This window comes from Nicotiana tabacum, chromosome 4 (genome assembly GCF_000715075.1).
Source record: "Nicotiana tabacum cultivar K326 chromosome 4, ASM71507v2, whole genome shotgun sequence".
NCBI classification, from domain to species: Eukaryota; Viridiplantae; Streptophyta; class Magnoliopsida; order Solanales; family Solanaceae; genus Nicotiana; species Nicotiana tabacum.
This window is the reverse complement of record NC_134083.1, coordinates 68,753,843-68,771,891: the sequence shown is the minus strand read 5'-3', so window position 1 is coordinate 68,771,891 and position 18,049 is coordinate 68,753,843.

Sequence of the window (18,049 nt, the reverse complement as noted above, 5' to 3'; positions counted from 1 at the left end):
AGGTAAAAAAATACTCTTGTATTCTTATAATCTTAAATGTATTATGTCGTTTTCTTATAAGGAAGTTTCATTTAATTTAAGATGGGAAATTGCACCTAACCATCTTTTGATTGTTGAAAGATGTACATTACATTAAATGATTGAAAGATATAAGCAGGCTTCGATGTTCTATAATTTATAAAAACAACAAAATGTTAGGTATTTTTTTTATGGGATAAATCGTCACCTCAAGACGTCAAACCAGCAAAAAAGTTGTTCACCGCTATCAACTGAGCTCATGTGCCCATAAAACTCTACTGGGTTGTCTGCACCGGATTGATTCGATTTTTATCAAAATCAAATCAAACCAATTATATCGATTTGAATTGGTTCGATTTTGTCGAGTTTTTGAATTTTTTGTTACTTAAATATTATTTCAATCTTACTTTGTTAAATATTTGATAAGTAAATATATATTTAGTAAAAATATAAAAAATTGACAAACATATTATCGATTAAAATATTCTTACGGAGAATTCTATTAGTAACACATAATAGTTATTTTTTAATCGCCTGACAATAATTTTTCGTTGATGTACACTTTCAGGTTAATCGAATTTAGTAATTAAACATAAAAATCAATATGATACCTAAATAATAATAATCACTTCACATGCGAAAAAGATATAAGAATTTAATAGATCTTAACATATGATATGAATATGGAAGAATAAAGAGATAGACATATTTCAGTAACACTTGATAAGAAAGTAATCATACAACCTATTATTTAAGGTCAATAAATATGGAGCACTTCATATTCTAATAAAATTTATATCTCGCAAGAGAATCCCAAATATTTCTAAATATTTTTTAAAGAAAATTCTATATAAGATCTTAAAAGTATATATAAAAATTATATATTTATATATCGGGTTGGTTCGAATTTTTTTACTCAATACCAAACCAAATCAAACCAAACCAAACCAAGTTGGATTTTTTAATTGATTTGGTTTGACTTTTTGATTTGGTGCAGTTTTTTGGTTCGATTTGTAATTGCTACTGCTAGACGTGTTCAATTGCAATTGTCCTAGTTCGATTGTTTTATTAAACTTTTACGTTAGAGCTAAGTTGTAAAGTTGTCGTGTACAGGTTACTTTATTGGAGGTGTTATATTGTTCTTTGGTTTACTAATAGATCAAGACAAGAAGATCTAGGTATTTTAAAACATGGATACACTATTAAAAATGACAAAACAAAATTTTAAGTGGGTATTGATTCTAGGTAAATAATTTAATATTCAATCAAGTGTATTTTTTTCTTTGAATATAGGGACTAGCATATAATATTAGATTAATTTAGAAAATACATACATAAAATATTTAGTTTGACGGCAAAATTATTGGTAATCTGAGCTATAAATCTGTTCCTAGGTCAAGACTTAAGTCATTCGACTCATTCACGTACGAATCATAAATATTTAAAATCCATATTATGCAATTTTGTGCGTCCTACATGGATGGTCTCATTCGAGCTATTTGAGTCCAATTAAAGTAGCTAAAAGTCAACTTACTTACTCACAATATAAAATATCAAATAAAATGGTACCAGCATTGCTAATTCGCCAAGCAAAAGGTGACCATATAAGAAGTAAGGCAAATATGAAACTCATTATTGCATTCAATATTATTTGAATAACCACTTCTACAACAACAATAAAGTGTAGACGCATCACTTTGAAAGTAACACCTATAAGTATTTTTCAAAATGCAGATGCAAAGAGGAATATAATCTCAACGACAAACACACTTGGTGAGCATTTATATCTTTTGCTCTTTATTCTTTCTTTTTTGATGCTCTTTTTTTTCCCTATACACAAGTACTGACCTAAGTCAAAACTTTAGTTCCCAATTCGTTGCAATATTTTACTCGAAAATTGTTTTTTTTTCCTTTTGCGAAGCAGTAGAGGCATTCCAGAAGTTCATGATGTTCAATTTCCCGCGGCCAAAATTTTCTATTCATTGATATTATCACTAGTTGGTTTTTGAGACTTATAAATATTGCTCCACAATTTTGTTCTACAAGATAATGATGTAGTATTTAATTTCGGCATCCTTCCCACTTTTTCCTTGTTCTTTTCTATTTTCAAGGCCTATTATCATTTGCTAAATAAGATATTAAGAACATTCTTTTTTGCCCCATCACTCTAATGGATACTTTTTTTTGATTTTTCACCCGGTGGTCGGTGCCCGCATTGGAGCCCGATTATATCCGGATTCGCGCCGGATAGGGCTCCATTCGGGAGGAAGCGCTACCTACCAAAATTTTTTCCATACTCAGGGCTCGAATGCGAGACATGTGGTTAAGGGAGGAGCAACCCCATCCATTGCACCATATCCTTTGGGTACTCTAACGGATACTATTAGAAAAGACTAGCATGTATAGATAGAAAATAGACCAAACATTTTCAAACTTTAAAAGATGCAAGAACTTGTAGAAACAAAATACAGAATAGCTTCACTTCTCAAAATTTCTCAGAAATATTAGTATTCCACATTAGAAAATTTCATGTTCTCAAAATTATACTCTATTGCGAATTTCCCTTCAAAGGTCAATATTATTAATGAAGTATTTATTGCAGAGCCCTGCAGGCAGGTAAATTTCACTTGAGGTCATTCAATTAATATTCAGCTAAATAAAATTATTTATTTATTTCTTGTCACTTAAAAGTCATTAAACTTTATTATTTTTACTTAAAAGTTCTCAAACCCTAACATATTCATATAAGAATCTGACATGGCATAAAATATACTTAGAAAATCTAAAAATACTTCCCATATCAGCATAAAATAGACCATACTCAACTTAGAACCATTTCCTCTTAAATCCAATTTGACCAATCGGCTTAAAATTCTTTCTTTGACGGTTACATATATATCACTACTAGAAAAGGCTAATTTTTGACTGTCAAATCGGTCAGAAATTGATCGGAAATCGAGTTTTTCCGATGAATTTTCGATCGAAAAAGGTCGATCGGAAAACACGTGATCGCAAAAAATTTGCAACCGAATCAGTCGGAAATTTACGACGGATTTGGTCGCAAACTGAAAAATAAAGGATGTATTTGAAGTGATTGCGATCGAATTGGTTGGTAAATTTGTGACTGATTCGGTCGCTAATCAAAATTTTAAAAAAATAAAAATTAAATTTTCTGACCGATTCGTTCGAAAATTTAAATGATAAAATTAATATTTAATTAAATATTCCGATTTAAATAGTCGTACATATTGAGTATAAATTAATTATTTTTTTAGAAATTCACAATTTGTGACCGAATCAGTCGCAAATCTAGGTAATTTCTAGTGATATTTGTGACTGATTCGACCACAAATCAGCCCCAACTATGGAAAGTTTTTAGCAGAATTCTGTTGTATTTTCAATTACACCACCTGCCAAATAAAACAGCCAACCAAACACCTATCAGCTAACCAAACACTTAGTATAACAATCCAAATCTAATATGTACTGCAAACCAAAGGTGTTAATCGGGACAGGCAGGCCCACTAACAACCCGGTTCGACCTGGTTCAGCCTGGGTCAGCCCTGTCCAGTAAGGGGTGGGACATATTGGCTAGGGTAGGTGTCACAACTCAAACTAACCCCTGTCATGATGGCGCCTATCATGGAACTAGGCAAGCCGACTCATTTTCAAAACAAACCGATATTTTCATTTCAAAGATAAATTTCAATGCTATTCAACATAAAAACCTTCGTAAAGGAGTTCAAATTAAAACGAAAGTGCGAAAAAGAAAAGCCCGACATCGGGGTGTCACTAGTCATGAGCATCTACTACCATTTGTCTGACAATATCAAGACTAACATAGTCTGAAAAATAGCTAAATACAACTAAAGGAAGATAAGAGGGAGAAGAGCAGGGGCTGCGGTCGCCAAGCAGCTACCTTGCTATCCCCGAGAAAATCTACAACCAGAATAATCAACAACCGCTACCGCATCCAGCTACACCTAGATCTGCACACAACATGCAGAGAGTAACGTGAGTATGCCAACTCAGTAAGTAACAACAATAAATAAAGACTGAGCAGTAGTGACGAGCAATAAAGCATATCAAGTTCATATCACAAAAATTCAGTAAAGTACAACATGCTTTAAAAATCAGTGTTTGAATCAAATTATCTCATTTAAACCCGGTTCCAGTAAAAATCATTTAAAGATATTTTTCAACAGTTTTTCAAACAAAGGCTCAATGCAAAGGTGAGAAAAAAAATGATGAAATCATAAACAACCCCTCGGGCAAACCTCACAGTCACTCATGCCACTCGGGCATACCTCACAATCACTCTTGCCACTCGGGCATACCTCACCATCAATCTTGCCACTCGAGCATGCCTCACAATCACTCATACCTCACAGTCACTCAGCACTCGGTACTCGCAGTCAGTAGGTACTTGCGCTCACTGGGGGTTTGTACAGACTCTGGAGGGGCTCCTTCAGCCCAAACGCTATATCAAGCCAAATCATGGCATAAATCACTCAGTTCCTCGGCCTATATCAAACATGCTGTGGCGTGCAGCCCGATCCCATAAATATCCTCACAAATCAGGCCCTCAGCCTCACTGAGTCATAAACCTCTCAAGCCACTCGGGCATTTCAGTAAAAACAGGGCATTCAGCCCAAAATAACATTTATATGCATCAAAATAGAGTCATAAAACTGAGTTATGCAGTAAACAAGTATAACCATGACCGCGTATAAATTTTCAATCGAAAAAAGTAAGAGGATAGTAAGAAAAGGCCTCTAAGGGTCCAAACAGCACTGGCACAAGGCCCAAACATAGCATTCAGCCCAATTTACAGAAACTCTTTCTAAAATATATAAGTATCATATAATTTTCACAAAATATGCAACTTTACAGTTGCTACAGGACGAACCAAATCACAATCCCCAATAGTGCACGCCCACACGCCCGTCACCTAGCATGTGCGTCACCTCAAAATAGTAGAATGATACAAAGGTTTTGGGGTTTCATACCCTCAGGACTAGATTTACAATCGTTACTTACCTCAAACCGATCAAATCCCTACTCTGCGATGCTCTTGCCTCTCGACTCGGCCTCCAAATGCTCCGAATCTATTCACAATCAGTAAAATACCATCAATACAAGCTAATGGAATGAATTCCACAAGAAAAGCTATAAAATTAGACCAAAATCCAAAATTGGCTCAAACCCGCCCCCCCGGGCCCACGTCTCGAAATCCAACAAAATTTACAAAACTAGAAAGCCCATTCACTCACGAGTCTAACCGTACCAAATTCATCAAAATCCGACATCGTTTGATCCTTCAAATCCTTAAATTACTTCTCCAAATATCCCAAGCCCTAACCCCTCATTTTCACTAATTACATGATTAAATAATGATAAATCACCATATATACGAGTATCAGGGCTCAAGCATCTTACCTCACTGATAGCCCTTGAATCACCCTTCAAAAATCACTCCAAAAGCTCCAAAAACCGACTTGAAAATGGTGGAAATGAACCAAATTCGCGAAGGGTTCTATTTTTGGTTTCTGCCCAGGTTTTTCGCACCTACGGAAAATTTCACGCTTCTGCGCCACCGCACTTGCGAAAAATCCATCGCAGGTGCGGAACTCACTTAGGAGCCCAGGTTCCACATCTGCGGCCCAAAACCCACGCCTGCGAAGGCGCACCTGTGCGTTTCCTCCGCTTCTACGAAGCCTGCCCAGCGTCCCCCTTTCCGCATCTGCGCCCCAGGTTTCGCACTTGCGGGCTCACAGATGCGACCTCCAACTCGTACCTGCGCATCCTGCCTAGCCCAGCATTTCCCGCTCCTGCGGACTTCCCATGCACACCAGCGGCCTCGCACCTGTGACTCTTCCTTCCGCAGGTGCGAAAATAGCAGAAGCAGCAGCTTCAGCTGCATTTTCCAACTTCGACAAATCCGTTAACGACCCAGAATCACCCCGAGGCCCTCGGGACCTCAACCAAAAATACAAACAAGTCATATATCAACATACAAACTTAGTCAAACCTTCGAATCACTCAAAACAACATCTAAACACCAAATTTCCCTCGGATTCAAGCCTAAGAACTTCTAAATTTTCAAATTCGGCAACCGATGCCGAAATCAACCAAACCACGTCCGAATGACCTCAAATTTTGCACACACATCACAAATTACATTACGAACCTACTCCAACTTTCGTAATTCTATTCCGCCCCCGATATCAAATTTTTCACTGCCGACCGAAAATCACCAAATTTCCAATTTCGCCAATTCAAGCCTAATTCTACCACGAACCACAAAATTATATTCCGGATGCGCTCCTAATTCCAAAACCACCTAACGAAGTTAATGGAACTATCATAATTAAATTCCGAGATCGTTTACATATAGGTCAACATCCGGTTGGCTTTTACAACTTAAGCTTCTACTTTAGAGACTAAGTGTCTCATTCCACTCTAAGACCACTCCAGACCCGAACCAACCAACCCGGTATAATATTATATAGCTGAAAAGCACAAAAGGAAGCAGAAATGGGGGAAATAGAGCTATGACTCTCGAAACGACCGGCCGGGTCGTTACATCCTCCCCCTCTTAAATAACTGTTCGTCCTCGAACGGGTCTAGAAACATACCTAGAGTCTCAAATAGGCGTGGATATCTGCTCCGCATCTCCCGCTCGGTCTCCCAGGTGGCCTCCTCCATAGGCTAACCTCTCCACTGCACCTTTACTGAAGCTATATCCTTTGACCTCAACCTTCGAACCTGCGTATCCAAAATAGCCACCCGCTCCACATCATAAGTCATATCACCCTCTAACTGAACCGTACTGAAGTCCAAAACATGGGATGGATCTCCAATATACTTCTGGAGCATGGAAACATGAAATACTGGGTGCACACTCGACAAGCTGGGTGGCAAGGCAAGATTATAAGCCACCTCCCCAATCCCCTAAAGCACCTCAAAAGGCCCAATGAACCGGGGGCTCAACTTACCCCTCTTCCCAAACCTCATAACACCCTTCATGGGTGATACCTTCAGCAAAACCTTCTCCCCAGCCATGAAAGATACATCACAGACCTTCCTGTCCTCATAGCTCTTCTGCCTAGACTACGCCGTGCGAATCCGCTCCTGAATCAATTTCACCTTATCTAATGCATCCTGGACCAAGTCTGTGCCCAAGAGCCTAGCCTCACCCAGCTCAAACTATCCAACCGGAAATCTACACCTCCTCCCATATAAAGCCTCGTACGGAGCCATCTGAATACTCGATTGATAACTGTTGTTATATGCAAACTCCGCGAGTGGCAGAAATTGGTCCCATGAACCCCCAAAGTCAATAACACAAGCGCGCAACATGTCCTCCAATATCTAAATAGTGCGCTCGAACTGCCCATCCATCTGAGGGTGAAAAGCTGTGCTCAACTCAACCTGAGTACCCAACTCTCGCTGCACTTCCCTCCAAAACCGCAATGTAAACTGAGTGCCCTTATCTAAAATGATGGAAATTGGGACACCATGCAGGCGAACAATCTCTCGGATGTAAATCTCAGCCAACCTCTCTGAAGAGTAAGTAGTACCAACTGGAATGAAGTGCGCGGACTTGGTCAGCCGATACACAATAACCCAAATAGCATCGAACTTCCTCGAAGTCTGTGGGAGCCCAACTACAAAGTCCATGGTGATCCGCTCTCACTTCCACTCCGGAATGTCTAATCTCTGAAGAAAGCCACTCGGTCTCTGATGCTCATACTTAATGTGCTGACAGTTGAGACACCAAGCTACAAACCCAACTATATCCTTCTTCATCCACCTCCACCAATAATGTTATCTCAAATCCTGGTACATCTTCGCGGCACCCGGATGGATGGAATACCGCGAGCTGTGGGCCTCCCCAAGAATCAACTCCTGAAGCCCATCTACATTAGGCATACATATCCGCCCCTGCATCCTCAACACGCCGTCATCACCAATAGTCACATCCCTAGCATCACCTCTCCGAACCCTGTCCTGAAGAACGATCAAGTGGGGGTCATCATACTGACGCTCCCTGATATGGTCATAAAGAGAAGACCTGGATACCACACAAGCCAATACCCGACTAGGCTCTGAAATATCCAATCTCATAAGCTGTCCCGCTAAGGCCTGAATATCCAATGTCAAAGGTCTCTCTGCTGCTGGAAGGTATGCTAAGCTCCCCAAACTCTCTGCCCGGCGACTCAAAGCATCAACCACCACATTGGCCTTCCCCGGGTGGTAAACAATAGTGATATCATAGTCCTTAAGAAGCTCCAACCATCTCTACTAACGTAAATTAAGATCCTTCTACTTGAACAGATGTTGCAAACTCTAGTGATCAGTATAGATCTCACAATGAACCCCATACAAATAATGATGCCAAATCTTCAAGGCGTGAACAATGGATGTTAACTCAAGATCATGGACATGATAGTTCTTCTCATGGGTCTTCAACTGGCGCGAGGCATAGGCAATCACCTTACCCTCCTGCATCAAAATACAACCAATGGCTATCCTCGAGGCATCATAATACACGGTGTAAGAACCTGAAGCTGATGGCAGAATTAACACTGGAGCTGTGGTCAAAGCAGTCTTGAGCTTCTGAAAGCTCTCCTCACACTCATCCGACCACCTGAATGGAGCACCCTTTTGGGTCAATCTGGTCAAGGGCGATGCAATAGATAAAAATTCCTCCATAAAGCGACGGTAATAACCCGCCAAACAAAGAAAGCTCCTAATCTTCGTGGCTGAGGACGGTCTAGGACAACTCTGCACTGCCTCTATCTTCTTCGGATCCACCTGAATACCCTCACTGGACACCATGTGCCCCAAGAATGCTACTAAACCGAGCCAAAACTCACATTTGGAGAACTTTGCATAAAGCTTCTCCTCCCTTAATCTCTGTAATAAAATCTTCAAATGCTGAGCGTGCTCCTCTTGGCTAAGAGAGTACACCGGGATGTCATCAATGAATACAACAACGAATGAGTCCAGATAGGGCTAAAATACACAGTTTATCAAATGCATGAACACTGCTGGGGCATTGGTCAGCCCAAAAGACATCATTAAGAACTCATAATGTCCATATCGGGTCCTGAAAGCTGTCTTATGAATATCTGAATCCCGAATCTTCAACTAGTGATAACCGGACCTCAAATCAATCTTGGAGAACACCCTCGCTCCCTGAAGCTGGTTGAATAAATCATCGATACAAGGCAAAGGATACTTGTTCTTGACTGTGACCTTGTTCAACTGCCTGTAATCAATACACATTCTCATGGAACCATCCTTCTTCTTTATAAATAGAATCGGTGCACCTTAAGGTGACACACTAGGCCGAATAAACTCCTTATCAAGGAGTTCCTGAAGTTGTTCTTTCAATTCCTTCAACTCCGCCGGTGCCATATGATAAGGTGGAATAGAAATGGGCTGAGTGCCCGACACCAAATGAATACCGAAGTCAATATCCCAATCAGGCGGCATGCCTGGCAGGTCTGCAGGAAACACATCCGAAAAATCGCGTACCACCGGAATAAAATCAATGGCAAGAGTCTCTTCACTAACATCCCTCACAAAGGCCAGATAGGATAGACAACCCTTCTCAACCATACGCTGAGCCTTCAGGTACGAAATTACCCTACTAGGTACATAGTCTATAGAACCGCTCCACTCAACTCTCGAAAATCCCAGCATAGACAATGTCACCGTCTTAGTGTGACAATCTAGAACAGCATGACATGGAGATAACCAATCCATACCCAATATCACATCAAAGTCAACCATATTGAGCAGCAAAAGGTCCACTTGGGTCTCCAGACCCCCAATAGTCACCACACATGATCGATATACGTGGTCTACAATAATAGTATCGCCCACAGGAGTAGATATATGAACAAAAGAAACTAGAGACTCATGGGGCATATCCAGAAAATGGGCAAAATACGAGGAAACATATGAATATGTGGAACCGGGGTCAAATAATACCGAGGCATCTCGGTGACAAACTGAGACAATACCTGTAATCACAGCATCTGAAGCAATAGCGTCTGGTCTGGTAGGGAGCGCATAGAAACGGGCCTGGCCACCCCTGATCTGCCTCCCCCTCTAGGGTGACCCCTAGCTGACTGACCTCCACCCCCGAGCCGACTGGGTGGGTGGTGAGGTAATTGGTGCTAAAGTAGGAGGCTGACTCCTCTGCTGAGATAGACCTCTATGACGATGAGGACAATGTCTCCACATATGCCCAAACTGCCCACACTCGAAACAACTCCCTGGTGCTGGTGACGGGAACTGAAGGGAACCCCTAGCACCAGGATAACTGGTAGAAGAACCTGGTTTGGAAGAGCTCTGAACAGGTGGAGCACGAGACAAACTCTGAGCTGGAAGGGCACTAAGTGATGAGTGGCCCTGATGAGAGCTGTGAGAACCATGGCCAGATGATGCACCACGATGAAATGGCCGAGCTGACTGAGCCTGTATGAAATGACGACCTCTACCGTGCTGGAGCTGATCCCCAAAAGGAGCATCGCTGAATCCACCCTGACCACGAGGCCTCTTGGCCTCCCTCTTAACCCTCTCCTGACCACGAACCATCTCAATCTGCCGAGCAATGTCGACAACCTCATCAAAAGTAGCACCCGAAACCCTCTCTCTGGTCATGAGCAACTGTAGCTGATAAGTGAGACCATCAATTAAACCTTATGATCCTCTCCCTATCCGTGGGAACCAACCAGATAGCATGACGGGCCAACTCAGAGAACCGCATCTCATACTATGTCACAGACATATCACCCTGATGAAGCCGCTCAGACTGTCTGCGCAGCTCCTCTCTGCGGGATCGAGGCACTAACTTCTCCAAAAAGACCACAGAGAACTGCTGCCAAGTAAAGGGTGCTGCGCCAACAGGCCTACACCTCTCACAAGTCTCCCACCATCTGAGTGCAGCCCCAGAAAGCTGAAAATTAGCGAAGGAGACCCCACAAATCTCCAAAATACCAGCAATACGGAGTATCCTCTGACACTTGTCCAAAAAGTCCTGAGCATCCTCTCTCTCTGTGCCACTGAAAGGTGGTGGTTGGAGTCTCCTAAACCTCTCCAACCTACGCTGATCATCCTCAGGCATAGCAGGAACCACATAATCCTGAGCAAGTGCAATCGGCTGGGCTGGTGGAGCCCCTGGTGTCTGGAGTCCCTGAACAACCTGCTCGGGTGTGCGAGCGACGAGAGTCTGAGTGCCTGTGCCTCCCCTGGCCTGAGAAGTGGCTGCGGCCGTCGAGATAGAGACTGCCTGAGCAAGGCCAGTACACGCTGTCATAATCTGAGCTAGGGCCTCCTAAAGGCCTGGAATCACAACAGGCACAGGTGGTGCCTGAGCTGGTGCATCAACAACTGGAATTTGGTCCTGATGCGGGACAACTGGTGGATCTATAGGTACTGCCCCAGCTGCGGTACGGGCTGCACCTCTGCCCTTACCACGGCCTCTACCGCAGCCTCGGCCTCTCGCGGACCTGGCTGGTGGTACTAGTGGCTGGCCCTCCTGACCGGTAGTACGAGTCCTCACCATCTGTGAGAGAATAAAACAACAAATGTTTAGTTACTAGAATCAACAGATTCACACGACAAGAATTCAAGAATGTGGAATCTTCCTAAAGGTTCTGCAGCCTCTCGAAGATAAGTACAGACGTCTCCGTACCGTTCCGCAAGACTCTACTAAACCCGCTCATGACTCGTGAGACCTATGTAACTTAGGCTCTGGTACCATTCTGTCACGACCCAAACTAACCCCTATCGTGATGGCGCCTATCATCGAACTAGGCAAGACGACTCATTCCCAAAACAAACCGATATTTTCATTTCAAAGATAAATTTCAATGTTATTCAACATAAAAACCTTCGTAAAGGAGTTCAAATCAAAACGAAAGTGCGGAAAAGAAGCCCGACATCGGGGTGTCACTAGTCATGAGCATCTACTACCATTTGTCTGACAATATCAAGACTAACTTAGTCTAGAAAATAGCTAAATACAACTAAAGGAAGATAAGAGGGAGAAGAGCTTGGGCTGTGGTCGCCATGCAGCTACCTTGCTATCCCCGAGAAAATCTGCAACCAGAATAATCAACAACTGCAACCGTGTCCAGCTACACTTGGATCTGCACACAAGGTGCATGGAGTAACGTGAGTACGCCAACTCAGTAAGTAATAACAATAAATAAAGACTGAGCAGTAGTGACGAGCAATAAAGCATATCAAGTTCATATCACAAAAATTCAGTAAAGTACAACATGCTTTACAAATCAGTGTTTGAATCAAATTATCTCGTTTAAACCCGGTTCCAGTAAAAATCATTTAAAGATATTTTTCAACAGTTTTTCAAACAAAGGCTCAATGCAAAGGTGAGAAAAAATGATAAAATCATAAACAGCCTCTCGGGCAAACCTCATAGTCACTCGTGCCACTCGGGCATACCTCACAATCACTCTTGCCACTCGGGCATACCTCACCATCACTCTTGCCACTCGGGCATGCCTCACAATCACTCATGCCTCACAGTCACTCAGCACTCGGCACTCGCCGTCATTAGGTACCTGCGCTCACTGGGGGTGTGTACAGACTCCGGAGAGGCTCCTTCAGCCCAAGCGCTATATCAAGCCAAATCATGGTATAAATCACCCAAGCCCTCGGTCTATATCAAACATGATGTGGCGTGCAGCCCGATCCCATAAATATCCTCACAAATCAGGCCCTCGACCTCACTCAGTCATAAACATCTCAAGCCACTCGGGCATTTCAGTAAAAACAGGGCATTCGGCCCAAAACAAAATTTATATGTATCAAAATAGAGTCATAAAACTGAGTTATGCAGTAAACAAGTATAACCATGAATGAGTATAGATTTTCAATCGAAAACAGTGAGAGGAAAGTAAGAAAAGGCCCCTAAGGGTCCAAACAGCACTGACACAAGGCCCAAACATGGCATTCAGCCCAATTTACAGAAACTCTTTCAAAATCATATAAGTATCATATAATTTCCACAAAATATGCAACTTTACAGTTGCTACCGGATGGACCAAGTCACAATCCCCAACAGTGCATGCCCACACGCCCGTCACCTAGCATGTGCGTCACCTCAAAATAGTAGAATGATACAAAAATCCAGGGTTTCATACCCTCAGGACTATATTTACAATCGTTACTTACCTCAAACCGATCAAATCCCTACTCTGCGATGCTCTTGTCTCTCAACTTGGCCTCCAAATACTCCCAATCTATTCACAATCAGTACAGTACCATCAATACACGCTAATGGAATGAAATTTATAAGAAAAATTAAAAAATTAGACCAAAACCCGAAACTGGCTCAAACCCGGCCCTCTGGGTCCACGTCTCGAAATCTGACAGAATTTACAAAACTATAAAGCTCATTCACTCACGAGTCTAACCATACCAAATTCATCAAAATTCAAAATCGTTTGGTCCTTCAAATCCTTAAATTACTTCTCCAAAAATTCCAAGCCCTAACCCCTCATTTTCACTAATTACATGATTAAATAACGGGAAATCACCATATATATAAGTATTAGGACTCAAGCAACTTACCTCACTGATAGCCCTTGAATCATCCTTTAGATATCACTCCAAAAGCTCCAAAAATCGACTTGATAATGGTGGAAATGAACCAAATTCGCGAAGGGTTCTATTTATGATTTCTGCCCAGGTTTTTCGCACCTGTGGAAAATTTCACGCTTCTGTGCCACCGCACCTGCGGAAACATCCATCGCAGGTGCGGAACTCACTTAGGAGCCCAGGTTCCGCATCTACGTCCCAAAATCTCGCGCCTGCGAAGGTGCACCTGTGCGTTTCCTCCGCTTCTGCGAAGCCTGCCCAGCGTCCCCCTTTCCGCATCTGCGCCCCAGGTTTCGCACCTGCAGGCTCGCAGATGCGACCTCCAACTTGCACCTGCGCATCCTGCCTAGCCTAGCATTGCCTGCTCCTGCGGACTTCCCATGCACACCAGCGGCCTCGCACCTGCGACTCTTCCTTCTGCAGGTGCGGAAATAGCAGAAGCAGCAGCTTCAGTTGCATTTTCCAACTTTGACAAATCCGTTAACAACCCGGAATCACCCCTAGGCCCTCGGGACCTCAACCAAAAATACCAACAAGTCATATATCAACATACAAACTTAGTCAAACCTTCGAATCACTCAAAACAACATCCAAACACCAAATTACCCTCAGATTCAAGCCTAAGAACTTCTAAATTTCCAAATTCGGCAACCGATGCCGAAACCAACCAAACCACGTCCGAATGACCTCAAATTTTGCACACACATCACAAATGACACTAAGAACCTATTCCAACTTTCGGAATTCCATTCCGACCCCGATATCAAAATTTTCACTTCTGACCGAAAATCGCCAAATTTTCAATTTCGCCAATTCAAGCCTAATTCTACCACGAACCTCCAAATTACATTCCGGACGCGCTCCTAATTCCAAAACCACCTAACGAAGCTAATGGAACTATCAGAATTAAATTCCGAGATCGGTTACACGTAGGTCAACATCCGGTTGATATTTCCAACTTAAGCTTCTACTTTAGAGACTAAGTGTCTCATTCCACTCTGAGACCATTTCGGACCCGAACCAACCAACCCGGTATAACATAATATAGCTGAAAAGTACAAAAGGAAGCAGAAATGGGGGAAACGGGGCTATGACTCTCAAAAAGACCGGCCGGATCGTTACAGTAGGGGGTTGTGCTAGATGGGGTCGAGCCTTTTTTGGCTACCGGTTCACCGGAAATTGGCTAGCCCAGTAACCCGTTCAAGGGTTTTAACCATGTTCCAGCCCGGTTTAAGTTGTAACAGTTTTTTAAATTCTAATCGTTTCCAACAGTCAAAATAAAAAATGACTGTTGGGCAATGGTCATTTTTTGCACTTTTAGCCATTTCGACCTATTCTCTTACTAAAATAGCCCCTCCACCCCAAATAATTGATAAATTATATTTTTAGCCTTTTACAAACTACAAATAGTCCCCCTCTTCTTTATTTTTTCTCACAACTTGCTCTCTTCTTCTACTCTAAATCTCTCAATTCCCTCTTGATTATTGAATTGCTTATTGCTCTCTTGTTTTCAATTAATTAATATTTCAAGTTTTATCAATTATTTACGGTAGCCGCTACAAAATTACAATTATCAAGTGAAGTGTGGTTACCATTTTTGTTAGGTTCAAGTTAAATCATGCCCCGTGCTTCTAGAGTGCGCTTACATGTTTGGGAACACTATAAAGTGGTAGAAGAAAATGAACAAGTTTGCAAAGTAGAGTGCAAGAACTGTGGTCGGGTCTTTAATGTTCGTCGAAAGTGGGAGGGCACAACTGGTTTAAGGAGGCATATCAAGGGTTGTCTTGAGCGTCCTCCAGAAATTCGTATTTAAGTTAATTTGAGACAATTTGTATTATTTTGAATTTGTTTGACTTATTTAAGCTTAATGTGTTAGTTTATTAGATAAATTAATTTGAAGTATTATTATGCAATGAAAATATCAAATGAAAGTCTTTGAAATTTGATCCTTACATATTGGTCTTATTGAATAATTTTATGTAGCTACTTAATTTCAATTTTCAAAATTTAAATTTCAAATTTAAAACTTTAAAAGTTTAATTTTATGCCTTAAAATAATTATATTATTATTTAAAAGTTTACAAACACTTAAGTATCAATTATATTGAATAAGGAAACATAATACACTAAAAATAAATTTAACCCGGTCCGGACCCGATAAGCCCGAACCCGAACGACCCCAACAAAACCCGGAATATCCTAACCCACTACCTACCTAGAACCCCAGTCCACTAACCAGCCCGCCCCACTAATGAGACATGTTATTTTTCTCATGTCCAGCCCGATCCAACCCGTCTTATAAACACCGAATAGTAATATTTATAACAATCCAACCAACTAATCAAACAACATTAATTATGATCAACCAGTTATCAAATTACTAACTTAAATTCATAAATTAAATATGTCTCTAACTTCAACTCTAACATATAACATGAACATTCAAATAGCTAATCCTAGTCAGACTCAGTCTCCTTCTCAGATTCAAACTCCATTGTAGATTGACTGCCTTTCTTGCTTTTCCTTTTTAACAATTTTTGGATCAAAGCTAGAGTTGCGTCCCATTCTTGCAATATTTGATCCATTCTTAGACTCATAGATTCCATGTCTTCTTGGGAAACTGATGCACTAGCGAATAATGTTGTTGGATGACTCGAGGATGACTGTACTCCAAGCCCATAGACTCGACCTTTATTTATTTTCACGAGAAATAAAGAAAAGAAAGTAAAATGAATAAGAAAACAAACATGCAACTTTCAAACTAATACCAAAATAGATAATTATATAATATCTATACCTTTATTCATGCCACCTGCCGCGTGTGTCTATATTGCAGTCATATCCTCTGGGGCCGACTGAGTTTATCGCCATGCATCAAGATCATTATGATACTTGTCCTGAAATAAAAATAATACATGTTATATAAATAAAATAATCCTAAAAAAATAATATAGTGTTGGAGTTAAGATCATATAAATGTCTTTGAAGCACGCGGTTCGACCCATCCTTCTCTTGTGTCGTCCTTCTTCTTGTGGGTCTCTGCAAAGACCTCAACATAAGTCACATCTCCCCCACGTTCCTTTTCCTAAAAATTAAAAAGTAATTAGATATATATATATGTTCTATGTACATAAAGTAATTAGAGATATATATGTTCTATGTGCATACTTGTAAAACTAAGAAATATTTTATAATGAAATTACCAATCTCAGACGATGGACTGCAAAACTAATAGAACCTCCAGTATGCAACGCTCCACCCTTAGTAGAATCTCTATTTAACTTTCTCTGTTCGCTCTTCTTCTTCCACTCAGCGGTGTTTCACTTCTCTAAGAGCTGATTCCAAACATCTACATAAACCACCATACATGTAACGATCCGGCCGGTCATTTTGAGCATTTGCATCCAGTTCGGCAGTTAAGGTTATAAGTAGCTTCACATAGTGTATTTTGACTTGCGTGCATGGTCGGCGTTGGTTTTTGAGTGATTCAGAATTGATTTTGAAGGAGGACTCCCACTTGAGAAGCTTGAAGTTGAAAAAGTTGACCAAGTTTGACCTTTTGAGTATTTGACATTGGATCATAGTTTTGATGGTACCGGTATGTCTGGATGGTGATTTTGGACTTGGACATATGTCAGAATTTTCATTTGGATGTTTCTAGAAGGTTTCGACACCATTTGGCGGAAGTTAGCAATTTAAAGGTTTGGAATTTTCATAAGTTTGACCATGGTTTGACTTTAAGGCTATCAGGTTTGGATTTTGTTATCGGGACTTGGAATAGGCCCGTTTCATAATTTGGATCTTGCCTGTATAATTTGGTGTCATTTGGAGTTGATCTGATGTGGTTCGGACGCTTGGTTGCAATTCTAGGAGTTCTTGAAGTTTATAGTGATTTTTATGCGTTTTTGAGTCCGATTCGTGATTTTAGATGTTATTTTGGTATTTTGATCGCACGAATGAGTTCGTGTTATGTTTTTAGACTTGTGTGGATGTTTGGTTTAGAGCCCCGAGGGCTCGGATGAGTCTTGGACACGTTCCAGAGGAGTTTGTAGAAGTTCAGTTGGTTCTGGTGCTCTGTTCTCGCATTTGCTATGTCCGCATTTGCGTGATCATACTCGCTTTTGCGATGATGGTCTGGGATAGGGGAGTTCGCATTTGCGAACAACTTCATCGCATTTGCGATAGAAGGAGCTTCCGCATTTGCGACACACACTGTCGCTTTTGCGAGACTTGTGTCTCATTTGAGACTTAGGCAGAGTTGGTCAGGCTTTGCTTTTGCGATGCCATTTTCGCATTTGCGAACCTCATATCACAAATGTGACATCTGAGACTGGTATTAAGACTATCATTTTGGGACTTAGCTTCATTTTAACATATTTTGAATCCT